At 37.4% G+C, this 14,705-nt stretch overlaps 1 non-coding gene across 1 annotated transcript; it reads left to right on the top strand.

The window, feature by feature from the left end:
• Window positions 1-4,472: 4,472 nt before the first annotated feature.
• On the top strand, window positions 4,473-4,574 carry LOC135363454 (U6 spliceosomal RNA). Its single transcript, XR_010409131.1, has one exon. It is a non-coding gene; the product is annotated as a U6 spliceosomal RNA (small nuclear RNA).
• The last annotated feature ends 10,131 nt before the right edge of the window (window positions 4,575-14,705 follow it).

Below are 14,705 nucleotides of genomic sequence, written 5' to 3'. Positions count from 1 at the left end.
CAGAAAAGATGAATACCCAACTTTTACATCAACATGGATGGAACTGGAGGAGATTATGCTAAGTGAAATAAGTCAAGCAGAGAAAGTCAATTATCATTTGGTTTCACTTATTTGTGGAACATAAGAAATAACATAGAGGACATTAGGAGAAGGAAGGGAAAAATGGAGGGGAGATTGGAGGGAGAGATGAACCATGAGAGACTATGGACCTGAGAAACAGGGGGGATTGGTTAGCCCAGTGATGAGTATTAAGGAGGGCACGTACTGCATGGACCACTGGGTGTTACACAAAAATAATGGATCATGGATCACTACATCAAAAACTAATGATGTATCATTTGCAAATATCTTATCAGATAAAGGGCTAGTATCCAAAATCTATAAAGAACGCATCAAACTCAACACCCAAAGAACAAAGAATCCAATCAAGAAATGGGCAGAAGACATGAACAGACATTTTTCCAAAGAAGATCCAAATGGCCAACAGACACATGAAAAAGTGCTCAATATCGCTCGGCATCAGGGAAATCCAAATCAAAACCTCAATGAGATACCACCTCACATCAGTCAGAATGGCTAAAATTAACAAGTCAGGAAACGACAGATGTTGGCGGGGATGTGGAGAAAGGGGAACCCTCCTACACTGTTGGTGGGAATGCAAGCTGGTGCAACCACTCTGGAAAACTGTATGGAGGTTCCTCAAAAAGTTGAAAATAGAGCTACCATATGATCCAGCAATTGCACTACTGGGTATTTACCCCAAAGATACAAAAGTAGGGATCCGAAGGGGTACGTGCACCCTGATGTTTATAGCAGCAATGTTCACAATAGCCAAACTGTGGAAAGAGCCAAGATGTCCATCGACAGATGACTGGATAAAGAAGAGGTGGTATATATATATACAATGGAATATTTTGCAGCCATCAAAAGGAATGAGATCTTGCCATTTGCAACAACGTGGATGGAACTGGAGGGTATTATTTTGAGTGAAATAAGTCAAACAGAGAAAGACATGTATCATATGATCTCACTGATATGAGGATTTCTTAATTGCAGGAAACAAACTGAGGGTTGCTGGAGTGGGGGGTGGGGTGGGAGGGATGGGGTGACTGGGTGATAGACACTGGGGAGGGTATGTGCTCTGGTAAGCGCTGTGAATTGTGCAAGACTGTTGAATCTCAGATATGTACCTCTGAAACAAATAATGCAATATATGTTAAGAAAAAAAAAGAAGAAGAAGGTAGCGGGAGGGGAAGAATGAAGCGGGGGAAATCAGAGGGGTAGACGAACCATGAGAGACGATGGACTCTGAAAAACAAACAGGGTTCTAGAGGGGAGGGGGTTGGGAGGATGGGTTAGCCTGGTGGTGGGTATTGAGGAGGGCACATTCTGCATGGAGCACTGGGTGTTATGCACACACAATGAATCATGGAACACTTCATCTAAAACTAATGATGTAATGTATGGGGATTAACATAAGAATAAAAAAAATAAATATTAAAAAAAAAAACTAATGATGTATTGTATGGTGACTAACATAACATAATAAAATTTAAAAAAGAAAAGAAAATACTTTGAATTGAATGAAATTGAAAATACAATATTATGAAAAACTATGGAATCTGAAGCAGAGCACAGACAGAACTTTATTACATTAATATTTACATTAAAAAGAGAAGTCTCCAATCAATGACCTAAGCTTGCATCTCAAGAAAATAGAAAAAAAAAAAGGAGCAAATTAAAATCAAAGCAAACAGGGATGCCTGGGTGGCTCAGTCAGTTAAACGTCTGGCTTCAGCTCAGGTCATGATCTCAGGGTCCTGGGATTGAGCCCCACTTTGGGAATACCTGCTCAGCAGGGAGTCTGCTTCTCCCTCTCCCTCTTCCCCTTCCCCCCCTGCTGGTGTTCTCTCTCTCACTCACTCTCACGCTCTCTATATCAAATAAATAAATAAAATCTTAAAAATAAAAAAACTCAAAGCAAACAGGGAGGGAAATATAACAATATATCAGAAATCACTGAAATTTAAAACAAAAAAAATAGAGAAAATAACATATAAACATGTTCTTCAAAAAGAGTTTAAAAAAAAAAGACTTTTTAAAAAAGATTTATTTATTTTAGAGAGAGAGAGCAGGGGAGGGAGGGACAGAGGGAGAGAGAATCTCAAGCAGACTCCACACTAAACGCAGAACCCAACATGGGGCTGGATCTCACAACCCTGACATCATGACCTGAACCAAAACCAAGAATCAGACGCTTAATTGACTGAGCCACCCATGCGCCCCTCAAAAAGACTTATAAATCGATCAGCTTCTAGTCACACTGACTAGGAAACATATACAAATTGTCAACATCTGGAAAGAAATATTTTCTAAAGACATTAAAATGTTAATAAAGGAATATTATTCATCATATACTAAATGTGAAAATATAAATAAAATAAACAAATTCCTTGAAAAACACAAACTACCAAAGCTCATTCAAGAAGAAATAGATGATCTGAATAGTTCTATCTCTATTAAAGAAATTGAATGTTTTCTTAAAACTCTTCTAACAAGGAAAATTCCAGGCCCAGGATGGCTTTACTGGAAAATTCTGTCAAATATTTAAGGAGGAAATAATGCTAATTTGACTTAGAATTTTCCAAAAAACAGAAGAGAAGGAAATACTTCCCTAATCATTCTATGAGGCTAGCATTACCCTGAAATCAAAACCAGATATTACCATACCTATCATAACAAGAGACACAAAAATCCTCAAAAATAATTAATAATAATAGTAACAGCAAATCAAATTCAGTAGCACAGAAAAGGAATCATGAATTATGACCAAATGAAATTTGCCCTCAGAATGCAAAGTTGGGTCAACTTTTGGAAATCAATCTATAGAAATCATTATATCAAGAGACTAAAGAAGACAAACCCTATGATCATTTCAGTAGATGCAGGAAAAGCAAAGTTTCACACCCATTTATGATCAAAATATCTCAGTAAACTAAAAATAGAGAGGAACTTAGCTAACCCAATAAAGGATACCTTTTAAAAAAATAAAATCCATAAGAGACATCATAATTAATAATAAAAGAAGGAATGAATGTTTCTCCTTAAAATGATGTTCTCACCATCCTTATTCAACAACACATTGAAAGTCTTAGCTAATACAATAAAGTAAGGAAAACAAAAAGAAATGAAAGGGTCTACAGACTGGTAAGGAAGAAATAAAAATCCCTATATATTTATGTCAAAAATCCCAGGGAATCTAAAAATAATCCACTGTAACTAATGAGTAAATTTAATGAGGCAAGATACAAGGTAAATAATCAAAAATAAATTATATTTCTTTGCATTGCCAATGAACAATGGTCAAATGTTAATTTAAAAATCAATACTCTTTATAATAGAACTAAAAACAAGCATGAAATATCAAAGTATAAATTCATCCAAATATGTACAGTGTCTGTGTACTGAAAACTATAAATCACTTCATGAATTGGAAGTGTCAGTGTTGTTAAGTGGTCAAATTCCCCACCAGCTGATCTATAGATTCAGTGCAATCCCAAAGAAAATCCCTGAAGGATATATATACATTTTTTTTTTTTCTTAATATTGACAAACTGATTGTAAAACTTACATTGAAAGTAAAAAGAACTAGAATAGCTCAAACAATTTTGGACAGGAAGAACAAAGTGGAGGACTCATGCTATCTGATTTCAAGACTTACTATAAAGCTACAGTGGGTTTTGATGAAAGAATAGACACAAAGACCAAAGGAACAGAATAGAGTGCGCAGAAGTAGATTTACACCATGTAAGTATGGACCATTGATCTTTGACAAAGTACAAAAACAATTCAGTGGGGAAAGACAGTCTTTTCAACAAAAGTTGCTCTAACAGTTATAATTCAAGTGCAAAATAAATAAACCTTGACCTACAATTTGCACTGTATTCAAAAACTAACTCAAAATGTATTGTGTAAAATCTAAAATGAGAAATGTGTAGAAGAAAACATACAAAACTTCTAACTGCATGTTTGGTAAAATTTCTTAGATTATGATCCCAAATATCCAATACATAAAAGGGAAAAAATTTTATCAATTAAAAAGCTTCTGCTCTATAAAGACACTGCTAAGGGAATGAAGGAAGCCAGGGGTGCCTGTGTGGCCCAGTTGGCTACGTGTTTTCCTTTGGCTCAGGTCATGATCCCAGGGTCCTGGGATCAAGCCCCAAGGTGGGCTCTCTGCTCAGCAAGGAGCCTACTTCCTTCCCCTTCTCCCTCTGCCTGCTGCTCCCCCTGCTTGCACTCTCAATCTCTCTGTCTCTAATAAATAAATAAAAATCTTAAAAAAAAAAGAAAGAAAATGAAGGAAGCCAAAACTGAGAGAAAATATTTACAAAACCTATATTTGAGGAGGGATTTGTTGTTGTTTCAGAATATTTAAAAAACTCTCAAAATTCCAAAAAAGAAAAAAGTGCTTGCTTCAGCAGCAGGTACACTAAAAATTGAAAGGATACAGAGAAGAGTAACATGGCCCCTGCATGAATTACTCACAAATTCATGAAGTGTTCCATATTTTTACTGGATGAAAGTGGCAAAAGGTATAAGCGTCCAGTGATTAGATAAGTAAGTACTGGGAATGTAACGTACAACATGAGGACTATACTTAACACTGCTAGTGGTACATTTGGGAAAGTTACTAAGAAAGTAGATCCTAAAAGTTCTCAACACAAGGAAAAAACTTTTTTTTTCCTTTTTCTTAAAATCTATGTGTAATTTTAACTGAACCCACTTGAGTTTGCTCCTCGGTGAGTCAAAAACTGCACCAGGTGAGTTGTCCCAGGAAGAAAACTTTATTTGCAGCAAATAAGGAGATCACAGCGAATGGCTTCCAAAGCCCTGACTCTCCCAGAGAGGGTGAATGGTTCCTTTTGGTTAGGGTTAGGATGAATGTTTAGATAGGGAAGTCTTGTCTTTGTATGCAGAGGTGGGGATAAGGTCCTGCATGTGCCTTAAGGAAACATGCCTATACACATACTGTATATTATGTAAATGAGGCTTGTGTTCCACCTTGGGTGGAGATATCAGTACTATAATGAGGTAAACATAATTGTAGGTCATTCCAGGGGTCACTCCATGGTCCCTCTGCATAGGCATGAGTTGGGGGTAGGGGTAGGCTCAAAGAGTCTGGGTTGTCTGGGCCAGCAGGTGGTCTTGTCAGGGCAATCCCATTACCTGGGGTAGGGGGTGGGGGTTCCAGTTTCATTAGCCTGAGTTAAGAGGAAAGCCTGAAAGAAGAGCTTAGGGAAAATGTAAGAGGTTAGTGAGCACAAGCAGGTGGGCAGTAAAGGCCAGGTCTTGGGGTCTAGCTGGTGACAAGATGATGAATGTAACTAAACTTAATGTGGTCATCATTTCATAATACATGTAGGTCAAGTCATTGCACTGTACAGCTTAAACTTACAAAGTACCCTACATCAGTTATGTCTCAGTAAAACTGGAGGAAAAAGAAAAGAAAGGAAAAGAAAAGTTCAGTTAGAAAATGGCAAAATATGGGCGCATGGGTGGCTCAGTCCATTAAGCGTCTGCCTTTGGCTCAGGTCATGATCCCAGAGCCCAGGATCAAGTCCCGCATCGGGCTCCCTGCTCAGCAGGAAGTCTGCTTCTCCCTCTGACCCGTCCCCCTCTCGTGCTCTCTCACTCTCTCTCTCAAATAAATAAATAAAATCTTTTTTTAAGATGGTAAAATATTGAAATAGACACTTCATCAAAGATTTGAATTTGGAAAAAAAAAGATATACAAAAAGATGTTCAACATAATAATTAGTAAATGCAAATTAAAAGTACAATGACCTCTACATACTTGTTAGACTGGCTAAAAAGTGAAACAAAATAAACAAGCAAAACAGAGCAACTGGAACCTTCATACAATGCTTTTGTGAATTCAAAAATGATATCACCACTTTGGAAGCCAATTTGATGATTTCTTATAAAGTTCAACATACACAGGTTACCATACAATGTATCAACTCTGCTTTTGGAGATTTTTCCACAAGAAATAAAAACATATTCAAACAACACTTGTACATATATGTTTAGAGCTGCTTTATTCATAGTTGCCAGAAAAAATTAGAAATAGCCCACATGTATTGCAGTTGGTGAATGGATAAACAAATCCATTTACTTGCTTTTCATGGAATACTACTCAACAATAAAAAGGAAAACTACTGATACACACCAATAGGAAAGACTCTCAAATGCATTATTCTCAGTAAAAAAAAAGCTAAGCTCAAAAGATTACACTTATAATTCCATTTTTATAATGTTCAGTATTATATGTATTACACACCAAAACTATATAGGGGTAAGTAATTAGATCAGTGGCTGCCAGGAGCTAGGGTTTGGGGATGGGATACCTCAAAAGGTTACACTTATAATTCCTTTTATATAATGTTCAGTATTATATGTATTACACACCAAAACTATATGGAGGTAAGTAATTAGATCAGTGGCTTCCAGGAGCTAGGGTTTGGGGATGGGATACCTCAAAAGGTTACACTTATAATTCTATTTATATAATGTTCAGTATTATATGTATTACACACCAAAACTATATGGAGGTAAGTAATTAGATGTGGCTTCCAGGAGCTAGGGTTTGGGGATGGGATACCTATAAAGGCCATCAGAGAATGTTGGAAAGTGATGAAGTGGTTCTGTATTTTGATTGTGGTGGAGGTTATATGACAGCATGTATCTATCAAAACTCATAGAACTATATATCAAAAATAATGAATTTTACTATATTTAAGATATACTACGATTTTAAAAAATTAAAAGAGGAATAAAAAGTAATTTAAATAAGGTAATTCAATAAAGAAAAAGACACGTATGACAAAAATTGTGAAGATGCCAGAAATTGAGATACTTCACCAAGGCACCAAGATCCTACTGAAGAATCATCTGTAACTTGTTCAAATTCCAATGTCCTGGCCTCACTCTCAAAGATTCTGATTAAGTAAGGCTCTGGTGTAGCTGAGATCTGAATTTCTAAATATTTCTTCTGAAGGTTCCGATGAACAATAGACTTGGGGAACACTAGGATATTTCTTCAACATTTACCAAATTGTGATCTGGAGAACATGTCCCTTTAGATCAGCAATTCTTAGACTACAGTGCATAAAATATTGCTGAAAATACAGACTCCCTGGCTCTAGGCTCAGAGCTTATGACTCATTAAGATCAAGGAGCACACATTTGTAACAAGAACACTCAATGGAATCTATTGTAAATGGTACTTAGATCAAACTGAGTGGTTGGGATGGACTTGGTACAATGGGCTCTGAGTGTGAGACAAGCTGGAGGAGGTTCTCACTAATCAGGAGACCCATGAGGAAATCACATTCTTTTCCCAGGGCTCTGTCATGAAAGCATGTTGGATCTGCATGAGTCTAACACGGTTTCTCCACACCAAGGCAGGCCTGGACTTCTAGACTGAACACATCAAGCCAAGCTCTCCAGCAAAACTAACTGCCCTGAACCCCATAACCTGTGGGAACCAGCCATCTGTTTATTGAGGGTGCATGAAATAAACATTATGAAAATACAGAAAGATGCAAAAGAAATGTTCAATTCATGTATTAGAATCATTATGAATTATTTTGGGGACACCATAACAAAGTGAAATGGAAAGTTAACCAGAATGTGCTTACTGTTCCAAAAGTCTCTCCCAAGGTTTCCCCAGCCTGTACCCTACTTCTTCCCTCCCATCATACATCCTATCAAATGTGTGAAAAACAAGGGTGTTGTACTGATCAATCAAGAACCACAGTTAACCTAGAATCTAGCCTAAGAAAAGTCCGAGTAATCTGAAATTCTGACCCAAAAGGGGACATAATTTTGGGACACCACCAATTTGAAGATGAGGCCTAAGCAATTTAGTTGAGCCAAGAGAATCTTCAAATCAAGGACACAGTGAAATCTTTTCAAAATTGCCATTCCAAGAAGCCAGACCCAAGGCCAGCATCGGTCAGAACATGTCGGCGTTCCAGGTCACTGAGTGATTTCCTGTCCTAGCGTGGCAGACACATCATTCACAGCCAAGTTCACAAGGACAAGGGATAAAGCTAAAGCCTATTTCCCAGGAGATAAAGGAAGAGATGTTCATGCCCAAATAACTGATTAAGGTAGCAGCCCTGTCTGTGGAACGTGACCTCCCAGACCCTGTCTGGCCCCCAATATATATGCATGATGCAGCTATTACTCCAAGTGAGCGGCACTCTTGGGCTCTTATCCAGGCCTCCCGTGGGTTTTCTTCAGTCTGAACAGAATGCACAGAGATGGTTCATTTATAATAAAAATCTATTCAAGACAGGTCATTTGTTTTGGTGAAAACAGAATGTTCTCGAAAACGTTGCCATTCCACAAGATAAGTGATGAAACAGAGCTAACCTCTAACTTCCCATAAACAAAAAGTAGTGTAAAAATCAACTCAAAACAAAAAAGCATGATGCAAAAACCACAAAAACAACTCTGTCAGCCTTGTGGAAATGTTCTGCATTTGAATTCTCCATCTATTTATTGTTCTTGTGGTTTTTTTCCCTTTGGTAGGATGTGTCATTTAGGATATGGGGAGACCACAGAAAGGGGAGGGCTTATTGCATATCTCCCAGTGAAAGAGCATGCACCCACTGTGTGAGCTGTCATCATGCTTGATGGCTGTCTCAAGAACAGGAAACAGAGAAGGCTTTATTGGCCCCATAAAATTACATCAACACTTTCCACCCTTGTCTGAAATCCCCCCCTCCCCAAGACTATGAATAATTTGTCTTGAGTTTGACTTGGTTTTCAGATTATTTTTTTAATTTCCAGGTCATGTTAATATGTCAAGTTTGGGAATGACTGACAAACCTGAGTCCTACATTTCAAATTACTAGGTGCTGGACATTGACAAAGGAAGTAAACTAAAAGCAAAACAAAAAAACTAGCCAAGCCTCTGGGAAGCTAGCACATAACTCAGGGAGATTAGGGTTTCATAGCAAATGGTGAAGCCGGAGTAGTACTGCCAGGTCTCAGGGAGGATGCTCTGGACTTAGCCTTACTATCCACTGGTAGATTGCCCCGCTTACCCTGAGGGAGGGCCCTATATCCTCATCCTCTCCTGCACCATGTGCAGCTCCCTGTTCCTCTGTGCCTACTTGGTGGGCTTTCCAGATGTCAGATGTCTCTGATTACTGGAAAGGTTCATCTTCTCTCCATACTCACTAAGCCCTTCAGCTAACATGTTTGTGAAAATTTTCATTTTATAAAACTTTTACCTTTCTATTGATTTCTCTGTCATTATCTTTTTGAATTGCAGAATTCCTTTTAGTTTCTATGGATTGATTTCTTTGGTTTTTTATTTTAATTTTATGTATGTTTGCAACCGGTAATACACTCATGAGGTTCAAATTTCAACAACTAAAGAGAGTCTTCTGTAAAATCTCACCTCTGTCTCTGACCCTCAACCACCTCATTTCTTATGTATCTCTCTTGAGATATTTTATGCATGTGAAAGCAAATAAATCATATGAGCATTCACACATACACAAATATTCTTCCCTTTCAGCTTCTACACAAATGATAGATTATTTAAGGATTCTTCCAGACCTTGCTCTATTTGCTTAATACTCTATCCTAGAAATTATTCCATATCCAATACATAAGGAATTCCTTCATTTCTTTTTGAGATTGTGGAGCATTCCCTTGATGGGGTGTTCCATAATTTATTTAACCAATCTACTATTGAGAGACATCTAGTTTGTGTCCAGTCTTTTATCTCTGTTCTAGATGTGAAATTGCTGGATCAAAGGGTGCATAAATTTTTAATTTTGACATTTATTTCCAAATTGTCTTTTTTAGAGACTGTACCAGTGAGAACTTCATCAGGGATGTGTGAGAGCATCTGTTTTCACTCCTCACAGCCAAAGTGGGTGGTATCACTCTGCACATTACTGCACTGCTTGGTGAAAGCTTGGCACTGTGGGAGAGAGCAAGTCCTTTACTGACACAGCACCAGTTTGCACTTCTGTCCCCTCAGCTGCTATGCCTGTCTTTCTATCAGATTGCTGGTCTTTTGTTTTGGGGAGTACTTAATATGCTAGGGCAGTAAGCTATTTCTACGATATTGGCAGCGTATCCCAATTTCTTCTAAATAATTATTTGGCTTTTGACTTCACTGTCTTGTGTGTGCAATGCCAAAATTCTAATTTTATGTAACTAAATTTATTAATTATTGTTTTCTTATTCTGAGCTTTGTTATGTAGTCAGAAAGTCCTCTCATACTCGTGTGTGTGTGTGTGTGTGTGTGTACACACTAGCTCTTCCATGTTACTTCTAGGTTTTTTTTTCATTTCACTTTTATATTTAAATATTTGAAGCGTTTGGAATTCATTCTGAGATAATGAGATATGCATCCAGCATATTTCATTTTCCAAATTACTACCAAATTGTCCCATTGCCATTTATTAAATAATATATCTTTTTTTCCATGCTGCCTTCAGATGGCTTCTATCCTATACTAGCTTCTGTGTTTAAGTGTATTTCTGGTGTATATAGTCTGTTCTACTAATCTGCCCACCTATTCTTGCCTCTTTTCCACACTGCTTTACTTATTGCAGCTTTATCTGGTTATAATACCTGCTTCCCTACCCCCTTATTACTCTTCTATTTTCAGAACTTGATATTTTCATGTGAACCTTGACTCCTGAAAATAACTATTGATACTATTAGTGGACTCTCATCATATTCATAAATTAACTAAGGGAGAATGGAAATCTGTTTGATGTTGAGTTTTCCTGCCTAATGACAATGGCTGTATGTTCAGCTGGCTTAAATATTCTTTTGGCCCTCAGGAGTGTTTTAAATTGAAAAAATGGCTATTGTTCAAATAACCATGTGCATTTCATTATATGTATTCCCAGATATTTTACTTTGTATTGTTCTATTATAAAAGAAACTTTTTAATTTACATCTTCTCAAATTTTATTTTATATATAATATATGCAGATAAGCTACTGATTATTGTATATTATTTTTTCCCATATACATGAATTCTGAAGTCTTTTATCATTGCTAAAATATTTAGTTGATCATCATTGGTTTCAATGATAAAAATTTATGTAATCTCAGGGCGCCTGGGTGGCTCAGTTGGTTAAGTGTCTGCCTTCGGCTCAGGTCATGATCCCAGAGTCCTGGGATCGAGTCCTGCATCGGGCTCTCTGCTCAGCAGGGAGCCTGCTTCTCCCTCTCCCTCCACCTGCCACTCTGCCTGCTTGTGCTCACTCTCTGTCAAGTAGATAAATAGAAACTTTAAAAAAAATTTATGTAATCAAATATAATAGTTATTTTACATCTTTCATCCCACATCTGTACATTTTAGTTCACTTTTCTAAGTTTTTGGGGGTAATGTAAGATCAGTAATAGCAAATAATATTAGAGATAAATGAGACTTGACAGCTTTGTATTTCCTACAACTTCAGTGGATATGCTTTTAGTATTTCCCTACAAAGCACAATGTTTCCTTGAAATATATATACACATGTATACATTTATGTGTGTATCTTCATTCCTGTTTTTAAAAATTCTTAAAAATAATGCATGGACCCCTATAAGGATCAATACATTATTTTTTTTATTATGTTCAGTTAGCCAACATATAGTACATCATTAGTTTTTGATGTAGTGTTCAATGATTCATTAGTTATCAACACTTTATTTTTAAGAGAATTTTTTTTAAATAGAAATTTAATTTTATCACATGACTTTTTGACATTTTTTAAGTAAGTAAATGATAAAAGAAGATGTGAGATCTATCTATCTATCATCTATCTATTGCTTATTATTCAGGCATAAAAAAGAATGAAATCTTGCCATTTGCAATGACATGGATAGAGTTAGAGAGTATTATGCTAAGTGAAATAAGTCAGTCAGGGAAAGACCTTATGATTTCACTCATATGTGGAATTTCAGAAAGAAAACAAAGAAAAAAAGACAAGTGAAGAAATAGACTCTTAACTATAGAGAACAAACTGATGGTTAACAGAGGGGAGGTGGGTGGGGATGGGTGAAATAGGTAAAAGGATCAAGACAGCAATTACCATAATAAACATTGAGTAATGTATAGAATTATTGAATTGCTATCTTGTACACCTGAAACTTTCTTCCCTATAATAAAATCTGTGATTTTACTCCTGACTCCTTCTTTAGCTACATACCTAAAGTTTGATATATGGACTTGGTATTCTTGTTATTATGTTGTTGTTATTTATACTTTCAACATTTTTATGTGCTTTTCCTTGTGCCCAATAATTGTTTGAGAACACCTTAAAATCCAGGTGGTAAGCACTATTTGTTTTTTTTGTTCTTCTATTAAATTCGGTGTTATTACAAGAGATAGGATAATTGCTACACTTGATTTTTAGAATTTACTGAAGTTGGGGGGGAGGAGCAAGATGGCAGAGGAGTAGGAGACCTAAATTTCATCTGGTCCCAGGAATTCAGCTAGATAGGGATCAAACCATTCTGAACACCTACAAACTCAACAGGAGATCGATGAAAAGAATAGCAGCAGTTCTATGAACAGAAAAGTGACCACTTTCTGGAAGGTAGGATGTCCGGAGTAGTGAATCTGAAGCAATATTCAGGAAGATAGATGGTGGGGAGAGGGAGCCTCCATCAGCCTCTACCAGCAAGTGATAGAGCAAGGGAGCACAAAATCAGAACTTTTAGAAGTCAGCTCCGCTGAGGGACGTCACTCCAGTGGCTAAACGGGGGGTAGAACCCTCTCTGGGACAGTGTGGTCTCAGGACACTTGGGGTCACAGAAAGACCGGTGATGCCTGAATGTGGAAGAGCTCCCAGGTATCCCAGTGGGGAAGCTGGCTGCAGAAACGGAGCAGAGGAGTGGGCTCTCAGCTTGGGGTTGCCATAAACCATGATCCCTGGCACAGTCAGGCCACTGCTCTTCCAGCAGAGACCCAACAAGCAGCAGATCTGGAGAGACTCCCTTTCCTCCCCCAGGAGGAGTGGCGCGGGAGTGCACCAGAGGAATCTGCTGGGTTTGGAGACTCCACAAAGGGTTGGATGCCAGAGATAGAAATGCTCAGTCACAGGCCGGTGAGTATGGAGTGCAGCCAGAGATTGGGGAGACGGGAGTGACTGACTGCTTTTCTCTGGGGGCGCACTGAGGAGTAGGGCCCCTGAGTTCTCAGCTCCTCTCCAGGGTGGAAATTGGAAGGCCACCATTTTCACTCTCATCCTCCAAAGCCAAACAGAAAGCTTGCAGGGAACAAAAGCTCCCAGGAGCATGCCCAAGCAGATTACTTAGCCCAGACTGGCAAGGGCGGGGCAATTCCACCTCTGACAAAGACATTTGGGAACCACGGCAACAGGCCCCTCCCCCAGAATATCAGTAAGAACAGCCAGCCAAGACCAAGTTTACCCATCAATGAGAACAGCAGAACTCCAGCAGTAGGGGAATACTGCACATAGAATTCATGGCTTTTTTCCCCATGATTCTTTAGTCTTTCAAAGTTAATTTTTTTTTAACTTTCTTTATCTTTTTTTTTTTTTGAAATTTTAGTTTTCCCTTTTTCAACCAACATCTCTTCAATCCCTTTTTGTAAAAAATCTTTTTTATTTTTCATTTTTAGAGTCATATTCTACCCCTTCATAGTAGTTAACCTTATTTTTGGTATATATATAAGTTGTTCTCTCTTTAAAATTTTGAGATACAGTTTCTTCTAACAGACCAAAATATACCCTAAATATCTAGTGCATGGCTCTGTTCTAGTCTCCTGCCTGATCACATTCTCTTCTTCTTTTTTTTAAATTATCTTCTTTCTTTTTTCAACCAAATTCTTACCTTATAAATTCATTCTATAAAATCATTAATAATTTTCATCTTTACAGTCATATTCCATCCCTTCATCATATTTACCCTTACTTTTGTACATATATAAGTTTTTCTTTCTTTAAAATTTTGGGAGGCACTTTCTTCTAACAGACAAAAATACACCCAAAATCTAGTGTGTGGTGCTGACCTATGCACCAGGCTGATCATATTTTATCATATTCTGGATTTTTTGCTTTTGTTTATTTGTTGGTTTGTTTGTTTTTCTCTTTTTCCTTTCCTTTTTTTTTTTTTCTTTCTTCTTTCTTTCCCTTTCTTTTCCCCAGTTTCAGGTCTCTTATGATTTGTTTAGTGTATATTTTTCCGAGGTCCTTGTTACCCTGTTAGCATTTTGTTCTCTCATTCATCTATTCTCCTCTGGACAAAATGACAAGATGGAAAAAATCACCTCAAAAAAAAGAACAAGAGGCAGTACCAACTGCCACGGGCCTACTCAATATGGACATTAGTATGATGTCAGAACTAGAGTTCAGAATGACGATTTTAAAGATACCAGCTGGGCTTGGAAAAAGCATGGAAGATTTTAGAGAAACCCTTTCTGGAGAAATAAAAGAACTAAAATCTAACCAAGGTGAAATCAAAAAGGCTATTAATGAGGTGAAATCAAAAATGGAGGCTCTAACTGCTAGGATAAATGAGGCAGAAGGAAGATTTAGTGATATAGAAGACCAAATGATGGAAAATAAAGAAGCTGAGAAAAACAGAGATAACAACTACTGGGTCATAAGGGCAGAATTCGAGAGATAAGTGATACCATAAGATGA

The sequence above is a fragment of the Mirounga angustirostris genome, unplaced genomic scaffold (genome assembly GCF_029215605.1).
Source record: "Mirounga angustirostris isolate CCGP_5_RB_7025 unplaced genomic scaffold, mMirAng1.0.hap1 SCAF_308, whole genome shotgun sequence".
In the NCBI taxonomy this organism is placed as follows: Eukaryota; Metazoa; Chordata; class Mammalia; order Carnivora; family Phocidae; genus Mirounga; species Mirounga angustirostris.
This window is presented reverse-complemented; position numbering and strand designations above follow the sequence as displayed.